The sequence below is a fragment of the Rhea pennata genome, chromosome 1 (genome assembly GCF_028389875.1).
Source record: "Rhea pennata isolate bPtePen1 chromosome 1, bPtePen1.pri, whole genome shotgun sequence".
Lineage (NCBI taxonomy): Eukaryota > Metazoa > Chordata > Aves > Rheiformes > Rheidae > Rhea > Rhea pennata.
The window spans coordinates 171,039,693-171,060,672 of record NC_084663.1 but is presented as its reverse complement, the minus strand read 5'-3'; positions in this window follow the sequence as shown (position 1 = coordinate 171,060,672).

Here is a 20,980-nt window from a genome sequence, read left to right as displayed (position 1 = left end):
AGCCTTAGCATTTAGAGCTGAAAGGAATATTATGTGTATGGAAAGTACCAGAATACTTCCTTTGAAACAACAATAGGAGATAGTCCTATTCTGAGCAGGTTTGCCATACTGAAATTCTAAGATATTTTTTTCAGTGTAAAAGAATCATGCATTTTATTTTGAATTGGGGGGGGCCGTGTACGTGCTTGAATTTTTTTAGTGTTTCCAGTACGTTTTATTTTATATACTTTAGTTCATTTAAACTTGCCTGAACCTTGAACGACAAAGAGATAATTTAACTTTTCTGTGCCATAAATAATATTTTTGGGGTAATGTACTTTTTTAGCGCTAGGAACATATCTTACAAAAATGTACCATTGGCAATACAAAGTAGTATATTTATGTTGCAGAAGCACAAAAAGTAGCATTCACTGGAAATTGCCATACAGCTGGGTCAGCATGGTTTTGTTGGTCTTTCACTATTTGTTCAATTGTTAATTTATTGTCATAGTGTTTTGTATTTAAAAAGGCAGCATAAGTCACATTGCACTTACAAAGATACAGTGATCTCTAAAACAACAGTCAGTTTTCATTACTTTATTATCAAGAATAAAATTTAATGTTTTATTAACAGTTGCTTATGGAAAATGAATGAGTTTTAATGTGAATAAATCTTTTTGATAGACCTTTTACAAAATCCAATTGCACTAATCAATGCTTTCTTATAATGGCATATGACTTAATATTTGATTACAACTATGTATACTACTGTTTTGGAATGTTTCAGAAATAAAGAATTTATTTCAGCAATAATGCTGTCCTTGAGTGTGCAAGGGAAACATTATCGGAATTTGGCAACTGATGTCTTAGCTACTGAAGTTTTAATACTTAGCATTTAGATTATGTTGCATTTTTGCAAATATATACCAAGTTCATCTTAAATTTAGAGAAAAAAAAGTTATAAGCCATGCTTTGATGACATTATAACCCAAATTTATAATAATATTATTATATAATTATGTAATATTATAAATATTTTTTTTAAATCAAATTTGTTGTGTTTTCAAGAGAATAGTTCAATTTAACATCCAAGTTTTACAAGTCCAAATGTCAGGACTTAAAATAACCTACAGAGCTTGCATACAAAGGGAGTCCTTGGCCATCGATTTAGCCTCTGAATTATGCTTGAGGACCTGTTGTCCTTAAAAAAGCAAACTAAAAAAATGAAGAAGAATTTAATGATGAGTAAAACATTCATTAAGGTGAGAAATGATTGTATAGTAGTATCTGCAACACACAGCTTGATACTGTTGAGATACAAGATTTATTTATCATAATTATGTTTTTTTTAAAACTGATTAAAATTCATTTCTAAAAGACCGGAATCATTAAAGAGGGCATCAAGAAAAGTTCCAGCATGGAAATTCTTGCTGCACAGGTAAGTATTTCAACATGAGTGCGTGGAACTCCTTTTGTTCATCAGAAACTTTAATTTGAAGAAATTACTACTGGTTAAAGAAATCAATCATCTGTAGACAACTCTGTTTTCATGGGCAGTTATTTTACTTATAGACTGATAGTGACAGGGAAACAGAGCCAGCTCTGGCAGTGAGTGCTGCAATGTTTGCCTATGACATGGAAGGCTAACAACCTCCAACAGACGCAGGCAAATGATCTCATCTGGGGGCTACTGATGGCTGGCATGACCCTGCTAAAATAGAGCTAGCGCAGCCAGACTAAACTGACCAGTTTGTTCTGTGCATTTATATATATATGAGTCCCAAACTAATAAACTCTTCAGGCATCCAGTGCTGGGGAACGAATGTAGTCATTTTTGAAAGGGACAGTTGGAGACCAATTGCAATGGTTTACTTCTGCTCATTGCAGGCCATATCAGGCCTGGTCTGAGTTGTGTCTTGACTATGTTTCTTAGTGCCAGTATTTTATCCCATTTCTCCATTACTTGGGATATCACAGCTCCATGTTCCTCTAAATTACTGAGAAGGATTGCAACTGCTTATTAATGGTAATAATGCAGCTGTACACAGGAGGGCAGTATATACTCTGAAAATATTTTCTTTTTAGTAGCTAAAGTTTTGCTTTCTTTTCCAGGCTTTTGGTTTAAACTCAGTGCATATGTTTCTTTCCAGTGTTGTTTTCATGTAATGACAACCTGTTAAAGAAAGATGCCCAAATGTTTCTGATTTGCATGTGTAAATTTCACAGTACAAAATGTGTTGTGGAGAATCAAGCATTTTTGGTAGAATGAACTCTTAAAGAAAATGCAGTTGTTTTTGTTTTTCCCTTGTTACTAATTGTTCTGTTCCCTTGTGATACATTATTTCCTCATGTCAGGATTTTGTAATTGTATAGTTCTGCTGCTTTAAAATGCTTTTGTGAAATCATGGAATCATAGAATCACAGAATCAGTAAGCTTGGAAGGGACCTCTGGAGATCATCTAGTCCAACCTCCCTCCTCAAGCAGGGTCACCTAAAGCATGTTAGACAGGGTTGCATCCGGGTGGGCCTTGAAGATCTCCAGAGAAGGAGACTCCACAACCTCTCTGGGCAACCTGGGCCAGTGCTCCGTCACTCTCACAGGGAAGAAATTCCCCCTCACGTTCAGGCAGAACTTCCTGTGCTTCAATTTCTGCCCATTGCTTCTTGTCCTGTCACATGGGACAACTGAAAAGAGTTTGTCCCCGTCCCCTTGACACCCTCCCTTCAGGTACTTATACACATTGATCAGATCCCCCCTCAGTCTTCTCTTCCCCAGGCTGAAGAGGCCCAGCTCTCGCAGCCGTTCCTCATAGGGCAGGTGCTCCAGCCCTCTGATCATCTTCGTAGTTCTACGCTGGACTCTCTGCAGTGGTTCCATGTCTCTCTTGGACTGGGGGGCCCAGAACTGGACACAGGACTCGAGATGAGGCCTCCCCAGGGCTGAGGAGAGTGGCAGGATCACCTCCCTCGACCTGCTGGCAACACTCTTCCCAATGCACCCCAGGAGACCATTGGCCTTGGCCACAAGGGCACATTGCTGGCTCAAGGTCAGTCTGTCATCCACCAGCACTCCCAGGTCCTTCTTTGCACAGCTGGTCTCCAGCAGGACAGCCCCCAGTCAGTCCTGGTGCCTAGGGTTTTTTTTGCCTAGGTGCAGGACCCTGCACTTGCCCTTGTTGAACCTCAGGAGGTTCCTCTCTGCCCAACTCTCCAGCCTGTCCAGGTCTCTCTGAATGGCAGCACAGCCCTCAGCTGTATCAGCCACTCCTCCCAGCTTGGTATCATCAGCAAACTTGCTGAGGAGGCACTCTGTCCCCTCATCCAGGTCACTGATGAAGAAGTTGAACAGGATGGGACCCAGTACTGAGCCCTGGGGGACGCCACCAGCCACAGGCCTCCAACTAGACTCCATGCCACTGATGATGACCCTTGGAGCTCTGCCTTTCAGCCAGTGCTCAATCCACCTCACTGTGCACTCATCTAACCCACACTTCCTGAGCTTCTCTAGGAGGATGTTATGGGAGACAGTGTCAAAAGCCTTGCTGAAGTCGAGGGAGACAACGTCCACTGCTCTCCCCTCATCTGCCCAGCCAGTCACTCCATCATAGAAGGCTTTCAGATTGGTTAAGCAGGATTTGCCCTTGGTGAGTCCACGCTGGCTGCTTCTGATCACCTTCTTTTCCTCCATATGTCTGGAGATGACATCTAGAATGAGCTGTTCCATCACCTGTCCAGGGATGGAGGTGAGGCTGACCGGCCTATAGTTGCCTGGGTCCTCCTTCTTGCCCTTGCCTTGAAGACTGGAGTGACATTGGCTTTCTTCCAATCCTCAGGTACCTCTCCAGTTCTCCAGGACCTTTCAAAGATGATGGAGAGCGGCCTGGCAACAACATCTGCCAGCTCCCTCAGTACCTGTGGGTGCATCCCATCCGGGCCCATGGATTTGTGGATGTCTAGCCTGCCCAGAAGGTCTTTAACCCAATCCTCCTCAACCAAAGGAAAGTCTTCCCTTCTCTGGACTTTCTCCCTTGCTTCCAGGCTACAGGATTCCTGAGGGCTGCCCTTAGCAGTGAAGACTGAAGCAAAGAAGGCATTCAGTAATTCTGCCTTCTCTGTATCCCTTGTCACCAGGGTCCCAAATACACCCATCACATCACATCACTTTGGATGCCATCGGACTTCAAGAGAAAATCCATAGTGCAAGCAACTTGATTTCTTTTCTACACTCATTTCAGCCATGGACTGTGGCATTGCTGCTGTCTTTCTGTAACTGGGAGAGCTGGCTGTTTCCCCTGAGTTTAGTGCTGGCTAACCTGCTCAACAGTGCTCCTGCCACATGTTTCACCACAATCTTTCACTGGGAGCAAAATGTATGGAATATGCAACACAGCTATTTCTGTCACTCTCAATTTTGTGTGAGGCAAAATCTCCTCCAGGGTAATGTGAAGCAGTAATGGCTAGGCAATGCATTTGTTATCTTTAAAATAAACGACTGCTATTTTCACAAGTTACCGCAGTTATTTTCATTTCTAAATATGAGACAGTCTTTCAGGACTCTCTCTGCAGCCCCCTTTGGTTCTTCTTGTCTTTTGGTTTGTGAACGCAAATTCCACTGGTGTCTGTTGTTGTGAATCCCAGAAACGGCTCTCTAACCCAGACTGCCTCCTTCTGTCCGCACTTTTTTGAGCTCAGCTCTTGCACTGATGGCAGAAACATGACTCAACCTTTTTTCTCTAAGCCCTCCCCTCGTTTTTCAGTCACTGGAAATAAAACCTCCAACTTCCCAGTTAGTCAGCCCTCTAACTTGGGCACTGTCTGACTTTTCCGTGACCTGATATGCTGTCTACATCTTGTTGACTCTGTGTAATATATTGCAGATACAAATCCATCCATACAGACAGAACGTTCATCCATGACCACCTTAACCTGAAGTCTGAATTGCTACATCATCTTTTTCTTTGGCATTATCTGGTATAGTCTTTTGCATCTGGGATCTATCTGAAATACAATTAGGACAGGAGGCAATGGGCAGAAATTGAAGCACAGGAAGTTCCGCCTGAGCGTGAGGGGGAATTTCTTCCTTGTGAGAGTGACAGAGCACTGGCCCAGGTTGCCCAGAGAGGTTGTGGAGTCTCCTTCTCTGGAGATCTTCAAGCCCTCCTGCACATGATCCTGTCTACTATGCTTTAGGTGACCCTGCTTGAGGAGGGAGGTTGGACTAGATGATCTCCAGAGGTCCCTTCCAAGCTTACTGATTCTATGATTCTATGATCTTCCTATCTTGCTGCTTTGACTATGTCAGCACTACTTTTTGTAAATGGCTGCTGATTTTCCCCTCTGTATGGAAAAAAAGTTAAAAATAGTTATAAGCTATTTGTACTTGATTTCAAAGGCACTGGCACTGTCCTATCCCACTAACAGTTTTCATTCAATGTTGTAAGTAAGTCCAACGTGCCAACCTGTATTGCCTCTGTTGGAAAAAAAGGTGCCTCCTAGCTTCCTTACATGTTGCTTACATTGTGAGGAGAATACCACAGTAACATAAACAGATTCTATTTTTTTCTGCCTCCAAATCCTTCCTTAAAGGCTTTCCTTTGCTACTGTACTGCTAAAATCAGAATAACAGTTAAAATGCCAGTGTCCTCTGATTCCTTTAGATCCCATTAACCAGTACTGGCTTATCATTTTTTCTGTCTCTGATTGGTGTTTCTTACTATTGATAAACTGCAAGTTGTTGAGACATGGACTTCTCTCTTTTTTCCTTTGTATGTATATAGCATAAAGCCCAATGGAATCTGTGGCCAAGGGCTAGAATATCTGTATGCTAACCCAAACTCTAATAATGAGCATCTTCATATGAAAAAGCTCAATGAACATTTAATACTTAAAATGAATGATGAGTTAGCTTTTTGAATTAAAAGAAAAGGTGAATAACAAACAGTATCTCTTAAAAACAGATTTGTTATGTTTAATTTTCAAGCACAAGGTATTTCAATATTAGGAAATTCTGGATAAAAAAGGAAATGACTAAGCCTGGATGGCTTCCTCTGTCACCACTCCGGTGAAAAGCTTATGTCCAGACTGATCTGGTTTAAACTTTTTTGTTCCCAGACAATTGGAGTCACATTTCACGTGTAATAATCCCTAAAACCCTTCTGCTCAGCCCTCTTTCCCCATCACCTACACTTCCAACTCTTTCTCTCCCCAGATTCCCACCTTACTTACGACTCTGACATCGATTTCGGATTCTGACTGGTGTGGTTCCTGACTATCTGCTTGCATATTTGACCCATGTTACGCTCCTGGTCTGTTCACTCCCCAGCCCCAGGAGCTGGTTTGCTGCACATCTTGTATCTCTCATTGGGTCTTTCAACTATTACCTTGGAAGGTAAGCAGTTATACTAAATCTAAATTAATAGCAATGAAAGTAAGGCGTGAAGAGATGCTAACATGCTAATAGCTCTGCCAGGCTGTTAATAATGCTCCACAAGTTGGTGACCCCTCAGTAGAATCACCCATGTACTTTTCTGACCTAATCAGGCTGCCAGCTATTTCCAAGTGCAATTCAAGGAGTTGGCTTTGACTTAAAGAGCCCTGAGAAATTACCTTTAACTTGTGCAGTACAACAACGTTTTACGAAGTGACTAACGGAAGGAAGTGAGAGATTAGATGATAGGTTCATTCCTGAAACTAGAACTTCATTCCTCTTTTATATATGCCAAACTTTTAGGTGTTTTTGGCATTTACAAAACCTGTTTCCCAGAAACCAAAAATTTCTGTAGGTATCAAGAGTCCTTTGGTGCCTAAATGCTGATTGGCACAATCCTTGCAGCAGCTTGCAGCAGGGGACATAAGCACAGCTGTGCTGCAGCAGGTTTGGCACGTGGAGCAGTCCACGTGCTGGCGCAGCGCTCCATATTCCAGAGAATGTGAGGTAGCACATTCTAAACACCCCAAGGCACAAGGAAAAGGGGGAGAGAAGGGCATAAGTTTAGAAATCTTTGTAGGAAACCTGTTCTGACTGCCATTTTCTGAGCAGATTTAAAGTGTTGCTATGACGTATTGGTTATGGAATCCGATCCCAGGCGCCTTTTGGTTGCACCTAGCTCAGATGACTCTTTAATCCATTTCACATGGATTATGGATCAAAATGGCAGTTTCTTTGCCTGTACTTTTTGCTAGGGTTTATTAATCTGGGCATATTAAGAGGCAGGACATAGTACCTTGAACATACCATAAACTGAAAGCCACTGTGTGGTTCTGGGTGAGATTTGGCTTGATTGTTTTACAGAAGATGTAAGGTATGCTTGTGGGCAACTTTTCTTCCAGTGTGAGCATTTAGTGCTCAGTTCCCCTTTTTGAGTGTTACTCTGAATTTAGCAGCCTTTATTCCTCAGTAAAAGAAGCTGGATATGATGTTTATGAATACAGATAGAGGAGACAGTGGAGAAGAGAATTTAATATTTTTCTGAGACGTAGAGGTACAGTGATGATGAATATATAAACCTAGATCTGGAGAGGTAAATAGTGCATTCTTTCTTGCTTCATTTTTTGAAGTAGTGCTAAACACATTTCTTCATTCATACATTATGCTGAGCAGAATATAAAATGATAGCAGACATATATATGTGTAAAAGCAACTGGTTGTCTTTAAAATAGATATGAGAAATGGATGAGCAGATAGATCAGGCTCTTTGAACTGTGTTAAGAAGTTTGGACAATGAATGGTGGTTGGTCTTCAAGCTTTCTGTACAGAAATTTCTATCACAGACCAAAAAAAAAAAAAAAGTGTACACAATGCCCATATGTAGCTATCAGAAAAAAACGTTAAGTAGACTGATTGTAAATAATACCACAGACAACTGAATTACTCTTACCTGAAAAGAAATATCACAAAGGACAAACAAAATGACTTAAATATTTGGTGATGCACTGCTGAGTTCATTCCCCTGAGTATGGAGGGGTTGGACATCTGAGACTGATTGGGCCATATAACTCGTTCTTGTGGCTGGGCAGAAGTAAATCTTGTGACTCCAGTCTAGAGTAGATTGGGTCATACGATGTGGAACAGCAGCGAGCCTTCACCCACGTGCAAGAGTCCTGCTTCTCAGGAGCACAAAGCCTGCCGCACACATTGCTCAGATGCATGGCTGCTGCTGTCAGCTAAGCTTGCTTAGGTACCAGAGATCTGACAGTTTGCTTGAAAAGGCTAATTATTAGAGCAGAGTCCAAGTGAATGACGATACTCAAACACTCTGTTTGTGTTCTGTGGACATAACCAAAGGATAGTATTTTGTCATTTCAAGCACATTCTTTCTGCTTCTTAGAGCTCTTTACCTATGCTTATGCATTTAATATTATATTTTTCCTGCTGAGATTTTTTTTTCTTTTAAAAATGACAATAATATTTCCTTTTGATGGTTGTTTTACTCATTCAGCAGATTTCTGTTGTTCCCTAGAAAAATAAAATGTTATTCCTTTGGCCTTCTGGCCAGACCTATAGAAAAAAAAAAAAAAAAAAAGCCTGCAGCAAAATTCCCAAACTGAACTCTTGCAATCCATCCAATCTTCATACTTTACAGACTGCATGCACATGTTTCTACACAAGTATTATATAGTCCCAATACTGAACTTTTAGTTCATAGTAAAAGCAGCAGAAAACATGATCTGGATGTCAGCTACAACACCTAAACTGGAATATTTGGAATTATTCGTTTTCTTCAATAATAGAAAACAGAAAAGATACCATTATGGTTTTACCCCGTGACTTTTCAACCCTATTGCAGGAGTTTATAACAGTTTCATTTCTAGATATCCTTGAAATGTCCTTTTTACATTTTGAATATGAATTTAATTGACATTTAAATTAATTAACATTTAGTAGCTACTGATCTGTTTAGACAACTTACATTGGTTCTAAAATTGAGATACTCCAACATTAGTGTATAACCCGTTTTCTATGACATAATGTTCTTAATATCATGCCATTCAGTTCTTTTAAAATGTAAAGCAATAATTGAAGTGAAGGTTTTATTATATCAGGAGGAAAATTAATTTTGAAAAAGTGAGTTTTTTTAAACCAAAGAAAAGTACAAGAATATGTTTTGATTTAATCCATGTTTTTCTAGGCAGTCACTGACTGTTCTGAATTATGCATCTCTGATATTATATACATATACCATAGGAAGGATTTTTGTTTGTATATATCAGAATAAGAAAAAAACATGAGATAAAATGATGTAGCTATATTCATGGTTTGCTATTCCCTGGAATGGAATTCATGATAAATAACCTAATTCCATCTCTAAAAAAGGAAGTCTTTTAGCACATGATCTTTTCAATCAATGCAAAATAGCAGTGATGTAAAGTGGTCTCTAGCTCACTTAATTTACAGCTGCAGCTACTTGGGTGGGTGCAGATAACGCCTGTTGGATATTCTCCAATCCAGGTGATATCAATGAAGTCTGGACCAGAAGCTATTCAGGGTGTTAGTGGAGCCTGTCTTCCTTCTCAGGATACCTTACTACTTTGGATGCAGTCCCATGCAGATGGAGATCTGAAGTTGGGTAGGAGCAGCACATGGGTCTGCCTCACCTAGTTCGTGACTCTCGGCCAGCACTGGCAGCTTTGTTATCAGGCCTTGCAGTGGTAAGCAAACTACTGAGTGATATTCTTTGATGAAAAGCTGAATGTAATTATGCACAGTCTATGGGCTTGCTTTTCTGAAGCACTGCCTACTCACATCTCCAATTGCTTCCAGCTCAAATGATGAGACTCTTAGCACCTCTGAAATTAAACACTGAAGAAATTTTATCTTTCTGACATTATCCTGCTGAAGTCTCATTTAAACTGAGATTCCATTATTGCATTTGTGTGGGGAAATATCTTAAAGTCTGCTTCAGAAACGGTTTATGTGATGATATTGAGTGAAAATGCTTTGGAATAGAATTCACTGCCTGGATAAGGTTATTCTGCCTTTTCGTGGAATTCCAAACACAAAACACTATACGTTTTCCAAAATAAGTAGGAAAAAACCCTCATTTCTTTGATGAGATATTCCAGACGATTGGAATGATAGGTTTCCCTGCACTCAGTTGCTTCACACAGAATTAAATGTAAATTCACATATTCATATAAAGTTCCAGTTATTTATAAAAATCCCAGTTAATTGTATAACACAGCACAGCAAAAACAAAACCCAAAGTGCATTTACATGAAGGAAGACTTTATCATAGTAAGTCTAAGCAGTATTCTAAAGAGCAGGCTTACAGCCTCCTTTATAGGCTAAAGCAACAGTTTGCTCAAGGAATCCATGTCTTCTTTCAAGATATAAATCATAGGCGCTTGTCAGGCTTATATAAGCACAAGTATACTTCCAAGAGAGAGAGATGTAGATGTGGAAGAGTTTCGACAGTGTTTAAAAACATAAACTGCTGAAAAGAGCTTTGTTTCCTTCTGCATCATTTTGTAGCCTCACTCAATATCCTGTCTACTTTATATCCTCACTGTGAACAATATATGATAAGATGAAAGGCAGTTTACATAAAAGCAGACCATCTTCTTCAAGAGAACTTATAAAGTACATCTCCTGTATATTCCTTTAATCCTTTGTGTAGCAGTATACTGCAATTTTACCCTGAGTTTTGAAACCTTTCCTTAGTTGCACAAAGCAAATAAGCTTGTTGTGAAATAGCTTTTTTTTCTTTTTATTTTTTTTTTTCCTCTGGGAGGAGAAAGATACGGGAAAAAAACAGTTTCATGGCATGTGTTAGCCTGCTTACAAAATCACAAAGTAGTGAAAATGAATGCATTTTTTAAAATCCTCGTTATCACTGGAAAACCCACTTTACGTGCCCACACTTGTGTAACAGGATTAAATGTTTGCATTCTGGAAGTGTCTGTGGGCTGGAACCAAGTTGGACTTCCTGCAATAAAAACAAAACACCTTGTCTGCCGCAGCTGGCGCGCTAGGTGAGCGTGTTGCGAGAGCTGCTTGTGCACCTTGTCTCACGAATTAAGCTGTTTCAGTTACAAGAGAATCCCGGAACTACTCGGGGTGGTGGACCAGAAATGAGAAAACTGTGTTTTCCTCTCCACTTAGCCAGTGATCTAAAACTAAGTATTTTTATGATCTTTTGTACCATAGTCAAGTCTCTCCTTAAACAGTCTGTGCTTTAAAGAACTTACTACGAACTCATAGGGCCTGGCATAATGGAGTTTTAATTTTGTGTAGGATTTACAGGAGCTACAGTGAAACAAATAACTTCTGATGCTAATGAACACAGGTAACTATTTTGTAATAAAGAGAAGCAGTGGAGTAATGCAACTTTCTAATCCAATTTGAAAGCTTTCCTGGGTGACTAAGTACTGAGGGGATGGGATTCGACTGAGTTATTGAGCAAACGGTTTGTGTTAAGTTTAGGTATCCATAAGAAAATGACTATGTACAGCTTGCTAAGTTTTGTACTTTATTCTATAACCTAGTGAAGGTTCCTTACATTTATGTCGTGGAACAAACTAGGCCAGAGAAAAGAGAAAGGAAAGGAGAGAATCAGAAACAAAGTTAATTCACGGGACTAGGGCTCCTTTGGAGACAAGGAGGCTGCCGTAGCAGGTACGGATCTGTCACTTGCATCAGCAGTCTGTTTTTTCCTCGCTAGCTTCAAGTTCCAGCCCCAGAAAGGGCATTTAAATAAACACCTCCCTTTGGTCTCTCCTCCTCCCAGGCCCTTTGTGTTTTTATGTTGGTGTGTTAAGAATGGCTATGCATGTTTCTGAGAAGAAGTGGCTTTTTGATGTTCTATAGCAACTTCGTAGCAGCAGAAGTAGGTTTGACAGAGGAAAAAGTCAAAATTTCCCCTACCAATATAACCTGAACAGTAAGAACCAGTATGGATGGGGCAGGAGGTTGGTATTTTTTTATACAAATTGTATTTGGGCTAGTTTTTGTTTGTTTTTATTTCTTATTTTAAAATTTAATAGTTAAGCAAGAATTATAAGCCAGTTCTTTGACCCTATGTTATTTCTGTTGAGCTACAAGCAGGGCTATCATAAAAGATCTCCAGAAACCTTAAAAGCAATATAAATGGTAGTACGTATCTCATCCTTATCTCATGCATACCTCATCCTTATCCCAAAGGACAGTGGACTTTCCTGGGATATTCCAGTGACAAGATGTCATAAGATAGGATGTGACAAGAATTCAGGCAGAAGAAAAAGTTTGGCTAGAATAAGAAGAAAAAAATAGTGTCCTTAATTGTCCACTCTTAATATGTACCAGCTGCTAATTCAGTTGTCAAGATAGAGGGGAGGGGAGAAAATGCTAGAAAACCGAAGGAATTGTGGTTGTTCACCGCATCGATTATTAAGTTATATTAAGGTGGTTGAGATGTGTTAATGGTGAGCCAGATGATCTGGACTAGCACACACCATGTTCTCGTGGAACGTGGTGCGTGCGCTTTCCTTTCCATCACAAACTGAACGCTTTGTTATCTCCGCGTGCTGTCTTTCAGTGACTGTAAACAAGATTGCTGCTCTGCTTTCTGAGGTTCAGTGTTGTTGCTGCAGAACCGTGTCTGTTGCTCAGCTGCTCTGCACACGGTGCAATTAAGGAGGCAAACTGGATCAAACCAAGAATCAGTCCCTGCCTTGAAGAGACTGAAAAACAAGGAAGCAATAACATAATACCGAACAAAACAAACGGTGCACCTTTATAGAACAGTTCAAACAGATTTTAGATTGTATGTACTTGAAAGAGAAATGTCTCTGGCAATTTTATTTGGCATCCTTTTTTGTAGGTTTACCACAGAAGCTGACCTTAAAGCATTAGTTCTGAAAAACAAGGACTACGAGAGTCAGCGACCACACAACTGTGGTCTGCCCTGAGCTGGCGTAGACCCCTTAAAAGGGAAAAGAAAATGCAGGCTTGATGGCATCTACCATATCTTGAAAAACAGCAAAGGAAAAGGAATATGACGCTGTTATTTGATGTTTGAAAATCTTGTGACATGCTTTTTCCTACCATGTAAGCTTCTGTTCTTCCTGGGCTCTTAACCACTTCTAAACAGTTCCAAGCAGGAAGATTCTGTTTTTCATCTGAATTTGCATCAACAGAGATTGCATTAGCAGAGATTAGTTTTAAGTCTGGTGGCATCCAATAAAAGAAAAACTCTTTGTGAGGGAGTTTAGAGGCGGATCTAATAGTGGAGGTGGGTGTATGCAGTAGGAAATACGAAGCCTGCCTTTGACATTCGTGTTCCCCTCGGAGGTAATCCAAAATCCTGAATAAAATAAGGAAGCTTCCCAATTGCTCAGAGAGAGCAAAACACCTCAAGGAGTGCTCATGTTAGGGCTAGCTAATAAGAAATGCTAATTAAATCCTTTCCTTTTCTACACCGTAGATGCCTGAAGTAAGGCTGCAACAGAGATGACTGCACACTTGGGATTCAGAACCACAAATCTTCTAATGAGGTTTGACACCCACAGAAGTTCTTTGAAGCTATGTTTATGCTACTAATTAAAAAGGGACCATGAGCCAAGACCTGGCCTCAAAGCCAAACAGAAAAAAATGGCTTATGTCTACACAGCTGAGGGGTAGGTTCCTCTGGAACAGATTTGTCTTGGAAACGATTACTTGAAGCAGTCCAAAGGAGAACCAGGGTGTGAACTACCATTTAGGTATTGTGGGTGATGAGGAGCCCACTGCTTAATTTAAGTTCCTACATCTCTTATTTAGCAGTAGAGATACGTCCTGAAAGAAGTGAGCAGGACTCTCAGCCTTAAGATTGCCCAAGATAATGACCTTTTATACAGCAATCTGTGGTTATAAAGCTTCCTGGAGAAGTGGTGGCTGTGACTTTTAGGATCTCAGAGCTCTTGTGTGCTAAAAAAAGTGTCATTGACACTATGATCCCTTAACCTTGCCTATTAAACCGGGCAGAAGAGACTAGCAGAAACTTTTGGCTGGCGATAGAACACAAGTTGCTAGTGGTTAAAGGCAAAGTAAACCCTGTGTTTTGTTTTGTTTCTCTGGGGACTATTTCTGTGTTTTACATTATACACTTATTAAATGTAGGAACTGCTATGCAGTTTAAATGCCTGCAGTTTTTTTTATTGGCTCTAACTCTAAAATATAAACTTGAAAAAAAAATCCCTTTACCAGCTATGCTACTATAAAGCAGCTAACACAAATGTAAGTACAAGATGTGTACAAGATGTAGATGTAGGCTGTGTGTATATCACAGACAGGACCATATTCTGTAGGAGGGTCTGAAGAGCATCTGTTGTAATAGTTTTTTTGACTGCCACTTTCCTGGAAAAAGCTGCAGCTGTATTCAGTATAATAAGCCTTTATGCGGATATTAATAACTAACATCAGCAGACAGACCCTGTGGTTTCTGTCCGGTTTCTTCTAGGCTTGGCTTACAGGACTGGTAATTGTTCTTTCAAAATACGACCAGAAGAGGGAAGATCATGGAAGAGAAAATTAGCTGTCTTAAACACTAGTATTAATTGCCTCAGGCTTTTGTTACTATACTTAAAGCCACGTGCCAAATGCCAATTGCTTTGCAGATGAAAACTGGAGTGTAGTAGCCAAGAGCAAATACATTCATCTACAAATATTTTGCAAATATTTTTACTGAATACTTCTTTAAAAAAGATGTGCTCAGTTTTCAGAGGCATTCAATTTACATTGGTTTTGAAGAGTTTCCAAGCAAACAAACAAACAAAAAGGTTGCGTTTCTTTATTCTGGAATAAATAAATCAGAGACCTTTTTACTACCTGTTGAAATGATGATACACAGCCAACTCTGGATCCAAGTCAGGCCTAATATAGTTGAGCTGTTGCTGATCACTGGTATGTCATCTAGCATGGTCCAAGCTCTCTTTTAGATAGAGCTGTGCCTAGCCAAAGTACCAGATAAATGCTTCAACAGTCAGAGGAATAATGAATGGATCTGAAGATGTTCTCTTATTTGATCATGATCGTTCTGAAATCACTGGCACCAGCCACATTGTACACAGTCCTAGAGCTGCTAGTGCCTGAGATGTCTTTCATAGCCAGCTCAATCTCCTTCCTCCTGGGCAGGACTTTACATACAGACCACTACCGCTGACGTGACAAATACAGAGGCCACTGTGGAAGGACACCTTGAACAATAAATGGAGTGCCCTAATTCACCTGAAAGCATTCTCTACTCTAATTTTGTTGGGCGGGTGCAGTTGGGTTGGTTCAGTGACTCCGTGCTGATTAAAGTCTTTTCTATACTCTATGAATTTACCCACTTACCTCATTATTGACCTGTTAACCTGGGTTAGCTGAGTGTCTAGGAAGTCATCTAGTCATGATCTGAAGTGCTCAAGAGAGAAAAAGAGATTAAATACTTCCCTACAAAAGTTTTCCTTGACTAATAAGCTTCCCTGCTGGAGCTATAGGAAAAATAGTTCAGGGAGTCAAGTTAGCAATAAAGAAAAATTAACAAAAATTCTTCATGAAAACTAGGTGGCAAAAGTTTAGAAATAAACTGCAAATCCTACTCCCCAGAAAGATGAATAAAATGGAGATCCAATCTGATACATATGACTAGATTTTTTTAAGTGGCAAGAACTAATGAAGCAGGAACATAGTGAGTTGCTTTGAGTTTGTCATATGGCATGTTCTAAGCATCATCAAACATTCTTTGCAGTATTAAACTTTCAGAGTTCAAACCATTTTATCAGATGCATGCAAAGTGGATTTGCCAGTAAAACAGGAAACTGCCCTAAGGATATGTTATTGAACATTTATTCAAGATATATTTTGAATGCTGTTTCAGCTTTCATTCTTAGGTATTGGCAGAAACATTATTGCTTTTGCTGCAGATGAGCAAGTCTCTTTAATTACTTCAGATGCCAAGGAAATGAATGCTGTGAAAATATAGTTTCAAAAATAGTTTAGAGAGCATGTACTCTATGAAATGAATATTGAATAGATATTATTTCACTGCACACAGGGACATGAAGTTCTATTTTAAAGCATCAGAAACAATCCTACCTATCTGACTTCATAATAATAGTTGTAATGGAAGATAACTGAGAAAGCTCTTGAACAACACTGGTATCTTTCCTATCAGAAAAGCCTAACATTAAGCACAATGTATATTTAATTAAGAAGCACTTAACTGCATCCCTGGACAGTCTGTTCCGAATCTGGGCCAAACTGCTGGCACTTGTTAATTTCCAGTTCTCAAATGTTTTTAAAAATGCTACTTTTTAAAAATTGAGGGCCATATCTTTTACTGAGCTAAATCCACTTAGTTCAGCAGACTTCAATGAGATTGCTGATCTGAGTATCTGTTTCTGAGTTTCTTAGTAGTCATAAAATTAAATTTCGTTTACTGTGGTGGAATCAGGAGTCTTTATGAAGATTCCTTGCTTTTTATGTTTTTCCATCTCAAAGAACCAAAACCCCATGCTGTGAGAGAGCCTCAGTGTGCTCTATTAACAGTGATTAGTTAAGCTTTTTAGCAGCCATTTGAGAGAGAACAGTAGCTGTTCTTGCCATTTTACAAAAGAGGTCAGAGGTACAAATGGCAACGTCCAAGTCTTATGCAAGTCATGAGACTGTTCAGGCCTGTGCAAAATACTCTGCCTTCCGGAAAAGCTGTATTCACACCAGAGGTTGTCATTAAACAGTCACACAGTGTCTACCTGTGAGCCTCTTTACAAATCAAAACCAAATTCTCAAGAAAAATTCAGCTGTCTTTGACATGCGTTCTCGACCAGTGAGTGTATGGTGCTGAAAATAATTGAATCAACGGGTTTTTTTGCAGTCCCAAATTTTCTTTTGCAATTATTAGCTTGTTTAATTGCATGTTGGCTTAATTTTGTGCTATGAAAATACATTTTGAAGTGGAAGTGCTACACAGCTGTGTGACTTCGTTGCTTTAATGGAAAAAACTTCACGCGCCACTCTTGAGCCTTCTGTGTATGCGAATGTACACAGCTCTAAATCTTGGGTCCGTTTCTTTGCAGCAAGGTTGCAGATAGGTACAAGCTATGCTCTTACAATCACGCAAAGCTGAGGGTGGTAGCCATTCCGTATTTTTTTTGTCTCATTAGGACCACTTTTTGCGGTATGTGTTGCTAATTACGTGATGGGTGGGAAATGCATGTTCACCTCTGTACAGCTAGGTCTGTTTTGCTCCTAGTTACTCTAATTGAACATCAAAAAATCTAAACTAGGCATTTGAGTATCTATAATATATTAATATTAAATATTAATATTAATATATTAAATATTAATATATTAAATATTTTCAGATATAAATATTAAAAGTTCATTTTAAAAAGCAGAATTAGAAACAAAAATCTGTTTTACTTGAATCTCAAGAGGTTTTGAATTTGTCTTTTTATGCTATAGCAAACTATAGAAACTAGCTTTCAAAATCATTATGGAAAAAAAGATTTATATACTGTGAGCGTATGCACAGGTCACCTACAATCTTGTTCATTCTATGGAAACTGTTCCTTAGAAAGATCTTTTGGATCAAAAGGAGACTACTGGTTTTTTGGGGAAAAAAAAATCTGTTGGCATAAATAGGTTTTGTTAAGTACCAGGACTTGATAATTCAGTAAAATCACCATGATTTTAAGTGCATTTTGAAAGAAAAAACAAGACTTTGCAAGTTATCTTTTCGCTCAAGGGGAAAGCTCCCTCCCTTCCTTTCACACCAGCTATTCTTGACCACTAAATTGTCTTCCTGCTTCCTCCCTCTTAGATTTCATGTTTAAAGCTGCAGAAAGTTAAGATAAACAGGAGTTGTCACACCAACATATGACTCAGTAATACAAAGTTTCTTTTTCTTTTCTTTTCTTTTTTTTTTTTTTTCTTTTTTTTTTTTTTTTACTAGTGAGATGACTAGTGCTGTAAAGGCTAATTATATTTTCAAAAATATAACAACTGGCTATGGATGCTTTAATTAGAACTGATTTGCTCACAAGAAATCTTTGCAGTCTTGCTCTTTAAGTAGATGGCTGTCAGACAAGCTATACATGACTTTCAAATTTCATTATCTTCATTATACTTTACATTTATGTAACATCTTTCAACTGATCTCAAAGCTGATATATTTGCACTGCCATGGAAGAGTGAGCAATCTGTTGTTGGCAGAGAACAAAGACTAGTTTTATGAAATGTGTCCCAGGATCTCTAACGTTCACTCAGAATAAACAGGAACTTTTAAAGCTTTGTGCATGACACACTCCTCAATACATGAGCATACTGCACTACATTTGATTTCTCCTAGGAATGGGAGGGAGAGTAAATACTCACAAAATTTAAATTTTGATTCAGAGAAAATAGGACTTTTTGCTACCTGATGCTTAAAATATGTAGCTCCTTCCTCTTTGGATAAGTAATCTCCTAGGGCAGGGAGAATGAAAGCTATAGAGTTTTTAGGATCGTGTTGTTCTGCCAACCTCAATGGGAATGCAGATGGTGAAATTTGCCTCAGAGCATGTCTGCAAATAAAACAAATCACATTTCCTTCAGGAAAGGGAGTAGCTTATCAAACGTCTGAGCAGAATGAGGTAGATTGTTTCTAAAATAATATATACCCAGATGACATTCAATTGGCTGCAATAAAGCACATTTATTCCTGAGCAGTAATAGTTAAAGTATATGTATCTTTTAGTGCACCCAACAAACACTTCCCTGTACTGAAGCTGGCAAGGAAAACCCAAAAGTAGAAACCTTGCTGTGTGTGATTGCTTATTTTCAATTTAAAGAGAGCTTCTAGCGCTGCTACAGGAGAAGTGACTTGTTTTATTTTAGTTTTTTAATTCTTGAAAAAGTTTGTCCTCCTTTTAACTCATTTTCTTTCTTTACTATGTTAAAGAAATCTACTTTTTAAATTCAAACTCTATCTTTCCCATCCACTAGCTATCACATTTTATTTTTCAGTGACTCTAGATTTGTTTGGATATAAGAACACACTGCTAGTGCATTCAGTGCACTTTATTCCTTTTTCTGAAGAAAGAGATTTCCTTGGAAAGGAAGGGAAGAGGGTCTTATTCTTTTCTCCTTAATCCCGTTTTTCTTTCCTCTCGTACTGTGCAGCTAAAAGAAACTAGAGACAGCTGAGCAAAACTGCAGCTTCTCAATAGCTCTTCCAAAGGTGGAGAAAAGCTACAGCATGGTACAGCAAGGAGGAGGACTGGTGCTTATGTGTCTGTTTTTCTCTTTCCCCCGCTCTAGCTCCACTGCAATCCAACACAGTCACTCTTACCAGGTAGTCTCTTTCCACACAGCCTCAGGTCCAAACTTTGAAGCAGTCTAATGCAAAATCTATTTCAAACATTTCATATCCCTGGATTCATGCTGCTTCTATATATTCCTCCTTGATAAGCATTCCTCGGTCGTGGGCCTGAATCTGTAACCCTTTCGGGTTTATAAAGCCTGAATTCAGGTGACATTCTTAATTCAGGTATGAGAGGATGCATTACCTGTTGGTTGAGAAAAACAACCCGATCATTCAGAAAAAGTTCTGTAAATTAAATGCTCAGCTGTTATTCCCAGTGGCAGATTAAACATTCTGTTGGGTCTTCGCTGCCCTTGGAAGACCACAAAAAAATGATGGGTTGTTTTGGAAATGCTTTTTGGCTTTTGTGCCTTGGGTCTAATCCAAAACCCACAAAATCAAAGGAGATGCTCTGAGTTCAGGGAGCTATAAATTACCCAGGGTGATTGCCAGTTTGTGTAAATTTGGATCTCTGATACAGCCGCAGTAATGTGGTCCTGTTTCACTGTTGGACTGTGGCACCAGGAAGCTCTGTCAGCCAGAGCAAAATGCAGCCATTTGGTTTCATGAATAGCGATCTCGAAAGGAAGAACGTAAAGCTCACGGTGCTCACTGTATTGCTTACCTTCAAATCTTCCAAGTTTGGTCCCAGGCGAAGACGCTGGTTTGCGAGAACGCCCTGTGAGTCTGAGATGTCTTGTGAATGGCGTTGCTGCCTTCTCTAGACAAACACTGCTCAACATGTTTGAACTACAGTACCAAGCCTGGACTTAGGATTTGGGCTAGGAGGATTGTCCCTAAGGAGACTAGGTCCTGCCCTTGTGCTTGAAACAGGGAAAAAAAAAAAATCAGAGGACTTATCGGTCTGCAGTACCATAATTGACAATTTTGGGTTTAGTCTGGACAAAGTGTTCCGCAGTATATGTGTGCTGACTACACTGTTGGATATAGATAGCCAATAGTTTCTAAGACAGACACAGGAAGATAGGAAACCCATTGGTGGAGATAACTGACTGCTTATTGTCGTTGTTTCCATGACTGCTGAGGTTTGTTTAGTAATATTTGTTTCTATTAGTTTTAAGTATTTTATATCAAACAGCGTCTAAATTACACAAATCAAGCTCAAAAGCCAGCCAAGGCATTTGGCCAAATTTAGCTTTAAAACATAACATTGACATGCAGAATGGAAAACCCTTACAACTACGAGAACGCAATTTTTTTGTGCGTGATTGTTAATACCAAATGAGCTACTTGCTACAGCATGGAAAAAACTGGACACTTAGTTTAAATAGGTCAGGGTTTTATTTGCACTTGTTATCCCATTCAGTCCTTGAGAACAGGTACGAATCACTGCCTGCACAGTTTGACCTAAATCTGTCAAGACAATCAGCTTGGTGGTGGAAATGCAAAGTAGTTTCAGCAGTCAACAGCAGTAACGTCTGAGTAGCACTGTGATATGAACTGTCTGGCCAATATGAGGAGGTGTTTCTAGTGGCATATCTTACTGTATTAAAATCAAATTTGCTTGTGGTTCAAACAGTTCAAATGCAAAAGTGACTTTTGCTTTTTGTTTGATTTGTGATGTTTGCATACAGTGCATGTCTGCCCTTATAATGCTGTCAGGCATTTGCAGTTCAGCCCTAATTAATGTCTAAAACACAACAAAAAGGTAATAAGACATGAAAGATGGTTTGGGTATGGTATTTGATTACTTGATTAAG